Source organism: Hyaena hyaena, unplaced genomic scaffold (genome assembly GCF_003009895.1).
Source record: "Hyaena hyaena isolate Hyena2069 unplaced genomic scaffold, ASM300989v1 scaffold_25, whole genome shotgun sequence".
In the NCBI taxonomy this organism is placed as follows: Eukaryota; Metazoa; Chordata; class Mammalia; order Carnivora; family Hyaenidae; genus Hyaena; species Hyaena hyaena.
The window spans coordinates 3,191,090-3,206,658 of record NW_024080657.1 but is presented as its reverse complement, the minus strand read 5'-3'; positions in this window follow the sequence as shown (position 1 = coordinate 3,206,658).

The window sequence follows — 15,569 nt, the reverse complement described above, 5'->3', positions numbered from 1 at the left end:
CTAATTACGAGCCCAAAAAAGAGACTGTCTCCACAGAACGCTAGACATTCCACAGCTTTCCATTGGCCAAGTGAAATTTCCAGTGGAAGGAAAAAGACCAACTAAAATCAGACATTTACATGCATGTCTCCATCCATGGAGCTTCCCAAGGAACCATAAAGCCACAGGACAATTTGGGTTACAAGGCTGACAACGCTCCTTGTCGTTTGATCCAGATTGTCCAGCAGCCCTCTAACCCTGTGACCTCAGTTGCTGGATTGGCACAGAGATAGTTGAGTTGGTCTCCAAAGTAAAAACAGTAACCAAATCTGCTGTGGTATAGCTTTGGAGACTTCAATCTTGTCTTTGTTGGACACCTGGCCTGACATGATTTGAATGGAGAAGATACTCTTCTTTGAAACATACAGACTCCCAGAAGGATCAGCAACCTAATCCCGTCTTGCTCTGTCCACTTCCTGGCCACCTCCCACCATCGGTCTTTCCTGGGCTCATGACTTGCCCCCTCCCCTCCCTGGCTCTCACTGGCGTTGCCCACTCAACTGCATCCTTCCTGTCTCACACCATTTTCTGTCTAACCTCCCCAACTAAGATCTCGTCAGCTCCAGTTTCTTTAACTTGTTTCCTAAACATTACTCTATTGCATGAATATTCTGAAATGTTATGCTTTCCCTATTCTATTTTGTTTACCCACCACGGTTCTACCAGCTGCTGCCTGGATGACCTCATCCTCTCGTATTGTTTTCACAGCCAGTGAGTTGCTGAGAATCCCAGATCCCTATCTCCAGCACCGATCTCGGTGGTGAGCTGCAGATGCCCCGTGCGTGCCAGCTGGTGTCCCAAACGCACCACAAATGTACCATGGCATCACATTCTGCCCAACCTCCCTCTTGTGCAGCTTCTCCCCTCTGCTTCTCTGAATCAGCTGAAGGAACCAATATTTACCTAGTCGTTCGAGTCAAAATCTAAGCTTCACACTGATTCTCCCTTTCACTCAATCTCAGCTTCCAATTAGGCACCGCACCCTGCTGATCTGTCCTCAACATCCTCAAGCTTCCTCCTCTTTTCTGTCTTTGTTGCCATGCCCTTAGAGGAGACCACCACCATCCCTCCCCTGGACCAGCCCAGTTGTGTCCTAACTGACCTTCCTGACCAGGCCCTGTCCTTCCCTCTCAAATCTGTCCTCAAGATGGTCACTAGCACAATTTACTGAAAGTAAGCCTTGCCTTGATATTTGTCTGAAAGCTTCCAACTGCTTCTTATGCTTTACAAAACAAATTCCCAAGCTTCTTTCCATGGGGTCTACCACCCCACGGTCACACATCTTCACATGGTTCAATCTCTTGTATATGGTTGCCCCTGTGTTCATGCTCCAACACTATGGAGTTTCCCACAATTCCCTGCATGCCCTGCAATGTACATAACTCAGCAACCCTGTGGATGTTCATTTCTTTACCAGGAACACTCGTCTCTCCTTTTCCTCCACATCTTTCATGTTCATGTGTAAATCCCTACTTTCTAGTGCTTTCCTACCAGTTAAACTGAATGACCCTCCTCTGATTTCCCATTACCATTCTATGCATTGTGAATCCCATCATTCAACACATGGTATAACAATTCTCTCTCTCTCTACATATATACATATATGCCCTTCCCAAGGAAGCCTCTCACAGTCCCATATCTAAAATCACATCCCCTGACATTTGCTCTCCCTTCTCACCTCGGTTTCTTTCATTGCACTGCACCTGAAAGCATTTTCTATTTTCAGTCAGCAACTTATTAGCATCTGTCTACCCATCTAGAATGTCATAAAAGCAAGGGCTTTGCCTCATTTGCTGAAGTTCCACAAAATCCACAATGAAACAATACGCAACACAGGCACTCAGGAATACTTCTTGAGCAAATGAATCTATCAAAGTCCATTGTATCTTGGGGGATTTCAGGAGAGTTTAGATCTTTTAAAGGTAGTGAAGACCCCGATATTTGTGTGGGTGATATCTATCAATGCTTACTGTATGAAAAATTAAAACTGAGGAAAAATGAAAATGAAAACAGTCTCAAAGAGACTTAGTAATTTGAGAGAGGACCAAGCTGAATAACCAGAAGTACTAACTCCTAATGAGGTACCAGAACTGAAATAAACTGGGAAAGCAAGTTTAGTAGGAAGAAACATTCTCTCTCAAAGACATGCCATGGAAGCGAGAGTCAGGCTTTTTAGAGGAAATGGTTTCAGAACTTCAAAACTAAATAAGAGACTGAATGAGTATTTGGAAAGACACTTTAGAAGAAACATTGGTGCAAACATAAACATATAAGAATTAAAATTTTGAAAGGAGATTCAAGAATGAAACAAGACAATGTAGAGAATAGATCCAAGGGTCTTAACAAGTAATCAGCAGGAGAACCAAAAGGAGAATAAGAAATAGCAGGAAAAAGTAACACGCAGACAATAGAAGAAACATGCAAACTGGAGCATGTGCAGGTGGGTCTGGTCTTTGGATGGAAAAAGTTCGCTGAGCAGGAGGCAGAACTGAAGCAAAAAGACATACACTCGGGGTATCCTGTGAAATCCCCAGCACTTCAAAGATACAGAGTGATCTTTACAAGTTTTCAGAAAGAAAACAAGATTTTTAAACAATGTTTACCCCTAGCGTTCAGGGTGGAGTAGCTTGGGGGACCAAATGTTGAACATGTAACTCCCCGAATCCCATGTTGGCAGAGAACAAAGCTAAAGGACTCGACAGATGAGATTTATTTTGAAGAGTGAAAGAAGCAGAGGGCCGCGGACCCATCAATTTCAGAAAAGCTTACCTGCTCTTAGAGGAAAGCTTTGAGGCTTTTCTAAAAGGGGGTGTGCTCTTGAGGTCATGGCGCCCCATTTGAAAATCATTAATTGGTGAACCGTGGTTACATACGGGAGCATTTTCCTTTGTGCACATCTTCATTCATTGATTCACTCGACCTGTGTTTGTCAAGCAGCCACTCTGTGTGCCAGGCATTGGAGTGTAGGATGGAGCTTTGAAAAAGACGGACGAGGTCCCTGCCTTTATGGAGTTTCCCTTTGGGTCCAGGAGACACAGAAGCAAGGGAAGACATCAGCAGACAAGACAATTAAAGACTGAAATCGATCTGATCTAGGAAACAGTGATGTGGAGGAGAGAATGTGGGGCTAGCAATACAAGAGAGGGCAGTCAGAGAAGGAGGTGACATTAACTGGGGCCCTGAAGCAACTAATGAAAGAGCACTGGTCAGAGGAACAACCCAGGGAAGCCCAGAAATAAGGCGAGAACAAGAAGACTGCTGAGGTTAGGATGGTTAGGCAGCAAGAGGAAAGGAGATGAAGACAGAGAAGGGCAGCAACAACATGACATTGTCAGGGGAAACAAGTCAAGATCCAGCCTGCAAGGGTCACCTGCCTGTGCACCTTGACCTTCACCTTCATGGTGGCGGAAGGGGTGTCTGCCCCCCAGCTGGCTCTGTCCTGAATCACCCAGGCCTGGGGTGCCAAACCCAGAGGAGAGGGTGGAGGCGCCATGGTGGCTGTCACACCTGGTGAAGCTGTCATCACGAAGCATTAGCATAAGAAAGGGAGGCCCCTTGTGTTTGGGCTTGTCACCCTGCCATGACAGGGTGCACAAAAGTGGGCAGGCACGGGGAATGGAGGCCGTCAGCGTGTGCACTGACAATGTTGGGTACCACTGCTGTCACTCTGCTGGGGCTGGCCCGCCCCCACTACCCACGCTGCCATTAGAAACAGCAGCTACTCGCCCACTGCTTTTATTCCCACACAATGTGTCAATAGTCACTTGGCAGGTCTTTGCTGAGAGACATGGGCTGGGCACACCTGCTCGCTGGGGCAGAAGAGTGTGGAGAACGCCACCTCCATTCCATCCCAGATTTGGGGGCCCCTCTGCCCATGCCCCGAGGAGGCTCGTACCTCTGTGCCCTGGACTTAGCCAGACGCACAGTACTCTTGACTTCACGTCCCCCTTCGTGGTTTACCAGCTGAGAATAAAACACACAGCAAATAAATACCATGTTAAACGCAACCAAAGCTGCCTCAAGATACGGTTTTGCTTATAAAGGAAACTTTTAAATGGCTTAGGAAGTCAGGTTATATATCTGTTTATGTCAAGACCTCCCTTTGCATCTGGCCAACCTTTCCATTATAAGCAAAAAACTAGACAATGGTGTCTGATGCATTATGAAGCTGGAAAAGCCTACAACAGAATAAAGGTTGGTGGGGAACACAATATTTACAGAGAGTTTACTGTAACCAACATGGTGGCTGTGAATCCACTGCTGTGGACATAGTACTGGTGATCGCTTCCAACAAGGTAGGAACTTGACTTTGTACTATCTGTTCAATCTTCCCAAAACCCCAAAAGGGGAAGCACAGGCACCAGGTGGTAAAGAGCTTAAGGTCAAGGTCATGGTGAGTGAGCAGCAGAGCAGGGCTGTCACTCAGGTTGTCTGTCTTGCTTCTCCTTCAATCTCAGGACAACCAGTGAGTGAGGGGGTAACAAGAAAGAAGGTGAGATCAGCCAAGGTTAGGCGGCCACTGCCAGGACTCAACCTAGACCTTGCTCTTTTACTTTCCTGGAAGCTTCTCAATTCTTCATTTAATACCAGCTGCTTGAGGCTCTGGTTTCCCTGTGACCAGCTCCTCATTTGGGTCTTGTCATTCTGTTCGCTGCGTGCTTTCTCCAGATGTTTGACAATAAGCAGACCTCAGCTTTAGAGTGAGGCAAGATACAAGTGCAGGCATGAACTGACACTCCAGCCAAAGTGACTCCACACCCTCCAATCTACAGACCCCCCATTTTCCTGAAACTCACACTCTTGTTCCAAAGACACAAGCACTGAGGTGTGGCAAAGGGACACACAATTTCATGCTTGCAAAATTCACCGAGTGACGGAGCTAGAAGGCCCATCGGGACCATCCCATGCAAACCCCTCATTTTACAGCTCAGGAAACAGGACCCCAAGGTTAAGTAACTGCCCCTAAGGTCATACAACCCATTAACGGCAGAGCCCAGATGGGAATTCCCAGACCCTAGACCAGGCCGAAAGAGCAAACAGAGTGGAAAAATACATGCAGATGCCTATGTGTGCCTCTGGGATCTAGGGGTCTGGGGTCTGGGGAATGTTCATGGAAATCACCTCTTAAGGCATTGTCTCAAGCTTGCTTCATGACTGCTGTACGCGGCTACAATGCCCAGTGCTGGCACTTATGGGTTCTCTCTGAAGAGCTGCCACTGACAGGTATGAGGACCGGCTGAGGGGCAGAACCTTGCCAGTTGCTTTTGGAGTCCCTATTCTGGAAAACGTTACAGTTCACTGCACAACTTCAATAGCCTGCATCAACCAGCATCTACTGAGTACTTACTGTGTGCCTAACACCCTTGCCGATCATCAATTTCCTTAAAGTGGTGGGTTGGGGGGGAGAGGTTTGGGGAGAATATTTAAGCAGACAAATGTGTAAAATGTGAGTTTTATGAATATGAGCTTTTTTTCCTTCTTCTTGGTAATTACCAGACTTCTCAAAGCCTTGAACATATAAGGGCACCCGGGTGGCTCAGTCGGTTAAGCGTCTGACTCGCTCTCAGCTCCGGTCATGATCTCACGGTTTGTGAGATTGAGCCGCACATTGGGTTCCACACTGAGCCTGCTTAGGATTCTCTCTATCTGTCTCTCCCTGCCCGTCTCCTGCCTCACACTTTCTCTCTCTCTCTCTCTCTCAAAATAAATAAATGAACTCTTTAAAAAAAGCACTGAATGTACAGATTATGGTCCTCAGAAGAGGAGAGCATGCGTAGTATCTGATTAACTGTTCTCTAAAATCAGAGCCCCTATTTTCCTTCCCAATGCCATTTAAGGCTGTTCTAAGAGCTATTTTCGGGGGAGCCTGGACTGGACCCAGATGGGCAAGTATAAGGGCAATTTGGAATTCAGAAGCCTATTTAAGGGACCCAGTCTCAACCCAGATCCACTAGTGTTTAGGACTATGGTAAAAACAAACCATAACGACCAACGTCCGGACTCAGACACATTTCTCTTACTCAGGTTGGGATGAGCCTGCAGCCAGTTGGGACTTTTTTTCTGCTGGAGTCCTCAGCTGGTGACCACAGCTGGAAAAGCCAGAGAATTCTGGGGAGGGGGAGCAGAAGTAGCTCAGGGTACTTTACCGCAGCCATGGGATTCTAAGACAGGAGAATCCACACACCATAGCCACAGCGCTCGAGGCTACCAAGAATTAGCCTTCCATAAGAAAATGATGACAGCACGGAACTTGCTGGAAAGGGGCCACTTCCCCCTGAATTCCCTCTCCCTTCTTGTACTTTCTTTGTGATTGGCTGGACTCTGTTGCTGTGAAGGTATAGCTGAAGCCAAAATGAGGTCACTGCATGAGTCTGGAACCATAAGAGTTAAATGCCACAAGCCACGCGTCTTCAGGCTAATGTGCAGAGAATTACACTGATCACACGTTACAAATCTGCACAGTTCCCTGGTGGTGCTAATGGCACTTCTCCCGGCAGGAAGCTTCTCAGTATGAGACACCAGGAAGCAAACCCCCATCCTGACCCTAACTCTATCTTCAGCAAAATCAAGACTTAGTTAGAAAAGGTCTCCCGCTAAACACCAGCATTGCTGTAATTTGAGCCCCCTCTTTCTTGCAGCTCCCTGAGACACAGAGCCATTGGCCCTCTAAGGTAAAGTTTGCCAGGAGATCCAAGACCTCAACCACAACCAAAATGGACAGCAGTCATGTCATCTGCAGAGTGAAGCAGCTTGGGGGAGAAACAAGGGTGGAGAGAAGAGAGCAAACTCAGCCTCACATCGTGGCTTCTCAGACTTGTTTTCTTTCTCTCGCCGAGCTGGAGGGTCTAGGGGGCAAGGACTGTCTTATTCATTGCCAGATCCCCACTGTGCCTGCATAGTGTCTCGCACACAGCAGGCACTCAATAAATATTTGTTTAATGATGGAGCTGAGCTCCAAATGAAGCCAATTCATGCAGAAAGCTCTGTTTCGCCCAGTGGTGAAGCAGCAGTAGGAAGGAGAGTGGAATGAGGGTAAAGTACATGTCTAATTCAGTGACTCCTACTAATTGGAGTTACCTGGGTACATTGGTTATGTAGTAAAATGAGATTTCAAACGATCGTACCTGGTTGTTCAGAGTTCACAACTACACTAACAAGCCAAATACTCGGGTCCTTGTTTCTATTCACCACAGGACTTATTCTTAGATCAGATCCTGCTTTCCCCAGCCCAGTTCAGCGATAGGCACTGAGACTCTCTTCCAGAAGGCTCTGTTCTGGTCTAGTCTTCACCTAATTCATCTACAAAAACCATCCATTCCTTAACATTGGTTCTTACCATTGAATGGAATCCGGAAATAGACTTACTAACATAAAAGTAGGGTGGAGAGCTGCTACATGAGCTGCACATTCTCCCTTTGCTTCTCCAAATCCATGATTTGCCCTTCTCCACCCTTCTCTGTACTCTGGACGCTGGCCTCTGTGGACTACACCATTGGTGTGTCTTATTCTCTGGCTTCCAGTGAAAGTTGGTGAAGGGAAGGCACAGCAGATGACTAAAGAGAGACAGGGAAGTGAGATTATGAGATGTATTCTCCCAGATCCGTCTCTGATGGGCCACTGCATAGCTGTGGCTATGTTCCTTTACCAAAAACCACAGCTACCCTCTTTTAGCTAGAGTGCTCTAATTTCCATTAACAACCCACTCCCCTTGTCTCTTCAGCCTCAGGGTTACAATGCTTCCATCTACTTTTATTCTCCAGCTACTTGTCCATCATGTTTGGTCTTCTTCACCCAAATCACACTCTTGCATATAGTTCCTTACACTCTCTCCAACTATCTCCCTCCTCAGCATGCCATCTGTTTCCTCTGAGGACCTGGACTAAATACAGTGAATCCACAGTGTTATAGCCTTTATTTTTCATTCCATCCAATCACACAGTCCATATGACCTGAGATTCTTTTTAGATCTACCATTTTTTCTACGGGGAGTAGAACTGTATCTTATATGCTAACTCTGTTCCCTTCATCCACCACATTTCAGTGGATAGATTCCAGCTTAGAATCTTATCATGTCAGGTCCCAGGAGCTGATGTCTTGAAATCATGATGCTGTGCTTGGCTGGACGAAACCATTATCCAAGTCCAAGACTGCTTGTGCTCTATTTTTCCCACAACCTGGAGTCCTTTGGTGTTGACATCTTTACATTATGGATCTTAAGGTCCATGAACATAAATACATCTCTAAGGTTTTCTTTTATAACCTTTGGTAAAGCGTTACAATTTTCGCCTAAAGTACAGCCCATCCTATTCCGAAGTCATCTGTAGCTCCCACTTGCTATTAAAAATAACATGCATTTTATATTATATTTTCTAATTGTTTATGATCTATATAAACATTGATTTTATGTTCGGCAACACTACTTATCTCTCTTAGTAGTAGTAATGGTTATAAACAGAGCTTCTATGTGAACAATCATTTTGTTTAAAAATAATAACCTTTTTGCTTCTTCCCTTTTAATCCTCATATCTTTTATTTCTTTACATTGTTTTATTGTGCTAGTTAAACCTTCCAATACAGCGTCGGACAGAGTGGTAAGAACAAGCATCCAGATCTTTCTCCTAACCCTAAAGAAAATCCTTCTTTGTTAGTCACACTAATTATGATGCTTGCTGTCCTCTTTTAGAAGATACTCTCTTTCAAGCTAAGGATGATTTTCCTGATGAACTGAGAGGGTTTTTAAAAATCTTACCATGAAGATATGGTATCTGTATGTTTACATGTATAGGTGGATTAGGAAGAACTTAACAGAGGACTGTGGGGGAGAAGAAGGGAGGAAATAGTGGGGGAGAGGGAGAGAGGCAAACCATGAGAGAATCTTGAATGCCGAGAACAAACTGAGGGCTGATGGGGGTGGCAGGAAGGGGAAAGGGGGTGATGGGCATGGAGAAGGGCACTTGTGGGGATGAGCACTGGGTGTTATATGGAAACCAACTTGACAATAAACTATTAAAAAAAATCTTACCATGAAGAGACGTGTGAATTACTTTTTAAGATTCCACCTCTACATTTATTTTTATTATAAAATCTTTTCTCTTTTTAAATGTGTTAATACGTTAGGTTAGATTCATAGACATTCTCAGGTTAAACACTCTTCTATCCCTGGAGTATAATCTTAAGGCCATGTTGTCACTGTCATCTATGCTCACCACATTCACAGGTGACACAAAGCTCAGAATGGCAGTAAATATGGTAAATAACTAGAATTAATATCCAAGTATCTCCACCACTGTATGTTCAGTACTTGGCAAAAAAAAATGAGTGCTTGGTGTATATTTGTGGAGCAAATGAGTGAAAGTTGGCAAGAATATGTAAGTGGGTTGGAAGAATGGATCATATCTAACACAACAAAATAAGATGATAGAAATGTAAATGACTACACCTATGACTGTAAGGCAGCTGTGCAAGGATAGGACCGGAAAACATGGCTGCGAGAAAACCAGGAACCAAGGCTGGTGGTAAGCTCTACGAGATGCTCATGTAATGAGGAAGATGAGCAACAGATTCAACCTTGGGCTTCATCTGCAGTGTCTATAGCTCCATGGCTGTTTACTCCTTTGATACTAATGTCCCGTGCTGACCGGAGAATGCTGGAACATTCTCTGACAGACATTTCAAAATAGGCTTTGCTAACACCTAGCATGAGTTTGGGGTAGAGGAAGCAGCTGGAAGTCATGCAGGAAGGGTGGCTGTTTTTGCAGGGGATTCATAAGACTTAAGACCTCTTGGTAGCTTTATTGAAATAATTAGCACCATCAAGCAGGAGAGGAATTAGATACTGTTATAGGATTCCAAAGGGTCAATAAGAATCCTTAACAGGGAAATTGGATTTGTTTAATATAATGAAAACCTCTCAGATAAGTCAAGTGCTTTGTAATGAACTGAACCACCTTACAAGGTGCTAGTTCTTCTGCATTGGCCGTGCATCATGCAAAGATGGACTGCCAATCCCCCAAGATGTTATGGATTAAAGGTACACCTGGAGGAAAGCTCTAAGAATGTCTGTTCAGGGCGGGGGAGGGGGGGCCTGGGTAGTTCAGTTGGTTAAGCATCCGACTTTGGCTCAGGTCATGATCTCCCAGTCTGTGACTTCAAGCCCCTTGTTGGGCTCTGTGCGGACAGCTCAGAGCCTGGAGCCTGCTTCAGATTCTGTGTCTCCCTCTCTCTCTGCCCCTATGCCCCCTCAAAAATAAATGAACATTGAAAAAATTGTTTTTAATGTTTTATTTATTTTTGAGAGAGAGATGGAGACAGCATGAGCACGGAAGGGTCAGAGAGAGAGGGAGTCACAGAATCCGAAGACAGTTGAGCTAGCTGTCAGCACAGAACCCGATGCAGGGCTCAAACCCACAAACCATGAGATCATGACCTGAGCCAAAGTCAGACGCTTAACCAACTGAGCCACCCAGGCGCCCCAAAAAATTTTTAATTAAAAAAAAGTATGCTCAGGTACCTTGGAATTCCAAAATTATGTGAACTCACAAATAAGTAAATGACTGCCTGTATCTGCACATCACCTGATATACAGACAAACAAAGTATCTAATCAGCATGGATTTGGAGTAGTGTCCCAAGAGTGGCTTGTATGACATTAAACAGATTTAGTAGCAAAAAAGCAAAAACAAACAAACAAATCCAAAAAGCAAAGATACCCACACAACTACTGCATTTAATTCAAAGACATAATCTGTCTGCTAGGTGGTCACATTGGAAGTTTTACTCCAAACCATTTTGTAGAGCAAAGGTTAAAGACTTTCAGTCTGAGGGACATTTTCCATCCCCAGAAATTTTGGTTGGCCTTCATAAGGTTGTATATGTGTGTGCATGAGTGACACACACTTAAAAATGTCCTTTGAAAAAAATACATATATATTATTTTCAATATATATACATATTTTTCCCAAAGGAGAATATATATGTGTGTGTGTGTGTGTGTGTGTGTGTGTGTGTAATGTGCATATGCATGTGCATGTGAGTGTGTGTGTGTGCAGGAAACTTAAGGCTTATACAATACAACAGTAATAAAACCAGGAGCTGCAGTCAGCTAGTCTCAATCTTATCACAAATACAAGCTCTGCACGCCTGCAACAACAAAAGCTGATATAAGTCCAACTTTTGATAGTTTAGAAAGGCTTTCTTAAAATGCCTACTATTAGATACTCATTTTGCATTTTTTAAAGGACTTTCTTTTACTTTATACTTTCTAAGTTTTTTTTTTTTTTAATTTTGAGACAGAGAGAGAGAGAGCACAAGCAGAGGAGAAGCAGAGAGGAGAGACAGAACCTCAAGCAGGCTCCACACCATCAGCACAGAGTCGGAGGCGGGGCTCGAACTCACAAACCCTGAGATCATGGAGAGTAAGACCTCAACAGATTGCCCCACCCAGATGCCCCTCAATTTGCATTTCTAAGAAGCCCTGAAGCCAGAACTGCTTTGCAGGGACTGGAAAGGAAGGAAAGAAAGGACTTTATTTTACCCTTCTCCCGAGAGTACCTGTCTTAACTTCGAGAACACACACCTATCAGAATGGGTAAAAGGTGCTTTGTTTTGTTTTTTAATTGTTCTAAGACCAGATGCTGGCCGGCATGGAAGAAAGTGCCTCACTTCCGCTTCACAGGTGGGAATGTAAAATGGTACAGCCCCTCTGGAAACTGGCAGGGCGGTTTCCTATAAAACTAAACAGGAAATGGTGCAATGCATCAATTGCACTCTTGAGCATTTATTCCAGAGAAAGGAAAATTCATGTGGACACAAACACCTGCAAATGACTATAACAGTTTTTATCACAATCACTAAAATCTGGAAACAAACCAGATGACCTTTAATGGGTAACTAGTGAGACAAACCACTGCACCTGGACCAAGGACTACTACTCAGCGGTAAAAAGGAATGGATTGTTGGTACACACAGTAGTTTGAATTGATTCTCATAGCATCATGCCGAGTAAGAAAAAACCTAATGGTTACAAACTGTAGGATTCCATTGAGATAACATTCTTCACATGACAGAATTATAGGCGTACCTCAGAGGTGTGGCAGCTTCAATTCCAGACCACCACAATAGGGCAAATAGCCTAGTAAAGGGAGTCAAATGAATTTTTTGGCTTTCCAGTGCACATATAAGTTATGTTTACACTATATTTTAGTCTATTAAGTGCACAATAGCATTATACCCAAAAAATCCCCAGTGTGCATACCTTAATTAAAAAATACTTTATTGCTTAAAAAAATGCTAGCCATCATCTGAGCTCTCAGCGAGTTGTAATCTCTGATCACAGACCGCCATAACAAATATAATAGGAATGACCAAGTTTGAACTATTGCAAGAATTACCAAAATGTGACACATAGACACAAACTGTTAGAAAAATCACACCGACAGACTTGCTCAAAACACGGTTGCCTCAAACCTTTGATTTGTAAAACACAAACAACAACAACAAACTAACTAAAAAAAAAACCCACAGCATTTGCAAAGTGCAATCAAACAAGGTCTGCCTATAGAGAAAATGAGGACAGACCGGTCATCACCAAGGGTTAAGGATGGGACATGAGTAGGGTCGGGAGCAGGAAGGAAATAGATACAATTATAAATGAGCTGCAAGATTCCTGCGGTGAGTGCACTGTTCTGTATCTTGACTGAGTGGAGGATACACAAACCTCTATGCGTAGTACAATTGTATAGATACACATACACACACACACACACACACACAGGAGTATGAGTAAAACTGAGGCAATCTGAATGAAGATCAGTGAATTCTATTTACATCAAGATCTTGGTTGTGATCTCATAGTATGGTTTTGCAGCATATGATCAATAAGGAAACTGAGTCAAGAGTATGTGGGCTCTCTCAGAATTATTTCTTGCACCTGCATGTGAATATACAAGTATCTCCAACTGAGAAGTTTAAATAAAAAGGGGTGGTGGGAAGGCCCAAAGAAATAGATTTTTATTGCCAGTGACTAAGAGGTATAGACATCCAGGTGGCCCCAGAGCGCAAGGGGACTCACAGCCATGGATGAGCCAACAGCATGAGTCAGTGTAATGGCGAAAGTATTTTTCAAACATTAAGTCTGCTCGTTTTAATTCCTCTCTTAAATCATGTGTCCTTGCTGCCTTCTGCTGTAAGGTAGACATTTATCACGCCAGGACAGACATTAAACTTGAAATGTAAGCTTGGGAAAGACAACAGATGTTCTATACCCTTTTAATATCTCAAGAAATCAGACCTAGAGGAATCAGATGTAGGGTGGCTCCTCTGCTGAGAAGGTTAGAAGGGTTAGGGAGATTTCTGTCTTGGATAGCTTCCATTCACCCTGTCAAGTTCACTCTCTACCTCTGTTCTGTACCCCAGGGGACCAATCCCTATGGGATCCATCAACTGGTCCCCTTGTCCTTGGCTCTGGTTCGGTTCAGCCACTTGGAGGGCAGCCAGGGAGCAGAAGACAGGAGGGGAGACTGGTTGGCTATTTGTCACATAGCTCCCTCACTGCCAAGGCATCCCAAGTGGCCTGTGTTCCTCAGTCACCAGCCAGAGACCCTTCCAGAACCCCGTCATCATACAGTTATCCAACTCCACTCAGTTATTCTGGTGACTGGTCCCTCCCCTTTCTCCATTAGACCTAGAGGTGGTATTAGCTAGCCACCCACCGTTGCTAGCTGGGTTATCCCGTGTTATTTCCTTAAATCCATGCTTTTGGAACTAGTCCCTTGCCTAAACTCTCCCTAAACTTCTCTTATCCTGTTTGATGGTGTCATTTCTTTTATTTAGGGGAGACCCTCAAAGATAAAATATCTCTTCTCTGCTAATCCACTGGACCACAAAGCTTGTTACCCTAAGGTAGTAAGGTAACTACTCAGAGGAAATTTTTAAAAATCCTTTTGGTTCCAGTTTGTGCGGAGAAGGGAACCAGAGGCAGACTTCCCACTCCAAATCCTCTTGCTACCATGTCTGGGATGGGGGTGAGCACTGGGGAGGTGGCAATGCTACAGTCAAGCAGATATTTGATAAATGATCAAATGATCAAATTGTCTGTTAGACAGTACATTATGTCAGTCCTGCATCTAGATTTGTATTTTTATGTATTATCGCATTTAACCTTTATATTGAGGATTGCATGATAATTTATAGGTGATAGAACATAAGCTTAGAGGCAAAGAACCTCACCTGAAATTCACAGCAAACAAATGGTGTGCAGAGGACTTAAGCCTTGGTCTTTCTGACTACCAAGCCTGGACACATTTTGCTTCCTTGTATCAAGTTGCCAGTGAAATAGGTTTTATTACCTCTTCTCTTGCCTTGCAGGCCACCGCTACCTTCCTGTGTGCTCACCTGACCTCTTTGGATGCAGGGAAAGCAACCTCTCTCCGGCCTCCTCTTAACAGGACACAAATCTCATGGAATTAAGGCCCCGCACTTATGCTCTCATTTAACCATAATTACTCCTATAAAGACCCCATCTCCAAATCCAGCCACACTGGGATTAGGGCCTCAGTGCATGAATCTGGCGGGACATAAACACTTAGTTCATAGTAATTACAAAATGTGTAACCATAATGACTTGTTTCATTTTTAGAAGCTCAAAAGCATATCTGTTATAAAAGTTTTCATCTCAAAGTCTTGCGCTCCCTTTAATATGTTGGCAAAAAATCCAATATTTTCTCCTTGGGGCTTTCCACTTTCCCTTTTCCTAATTTTTAAAACACCTGGGGCTCAAGCAGTCCAAAGCAGACCAAACATGAGGTCAGTCCATGATGACCACTTCCTGCCACTGCCTCTTGGTGATTTGTTGAAAGCTGATGGGCATCCATCCATGTTCCCAGGTTGTTAATGGTCCACTCCGTGGTGCTGCAGCAAGCGTCCAGAGGACTGGGAACATGGATATCATCACCTTCCATCACCAACTGTCAGCTTCCTGGTGACCTTCTATTAACATCACCAAAATGCAACCTCAGAACATGTCTGTCTGATCCTTCTATTGCTCCTAGAAAGGAAAAAGAAAGTGGCTGAAGAAAGGATGGAATTAAAAACAAATCAGCAAAAAACAATAAAAATAAAATAATTGAAACAGCTGTGGGTTAGAAAGCAAACCTCAGAGGTACAGTTTTATCTTCAATAGGCCTTTGCCAAAATCCAAATGTGAGAATGGTCCAGTCACAGATTTATTAAGAAAAGAATCCAAAAGAGCACCTTGCTCTACAAGGCAGAAGCACAGCAATTTTGTGGGTCGGCTGAAACTCATAAGTCAAAAGACTGCTTCCTCTTCCCATTCATTCTGAGTATGTCTTGAATAATCATTCAAACTCTGTGTGCATGCGTGTGTGTGTGTGTGTGTGTGTGTGTGTGTGTATCTGTCTCTCCCTCTCTTGTCTCTCTCTCTCTCTTCGGTGTGCGTGCACACACACACACACACACACACACCCCACTGGAGAAGACATTTCTTAATTCTGGGTGGCAGAAACAGGAAACAGA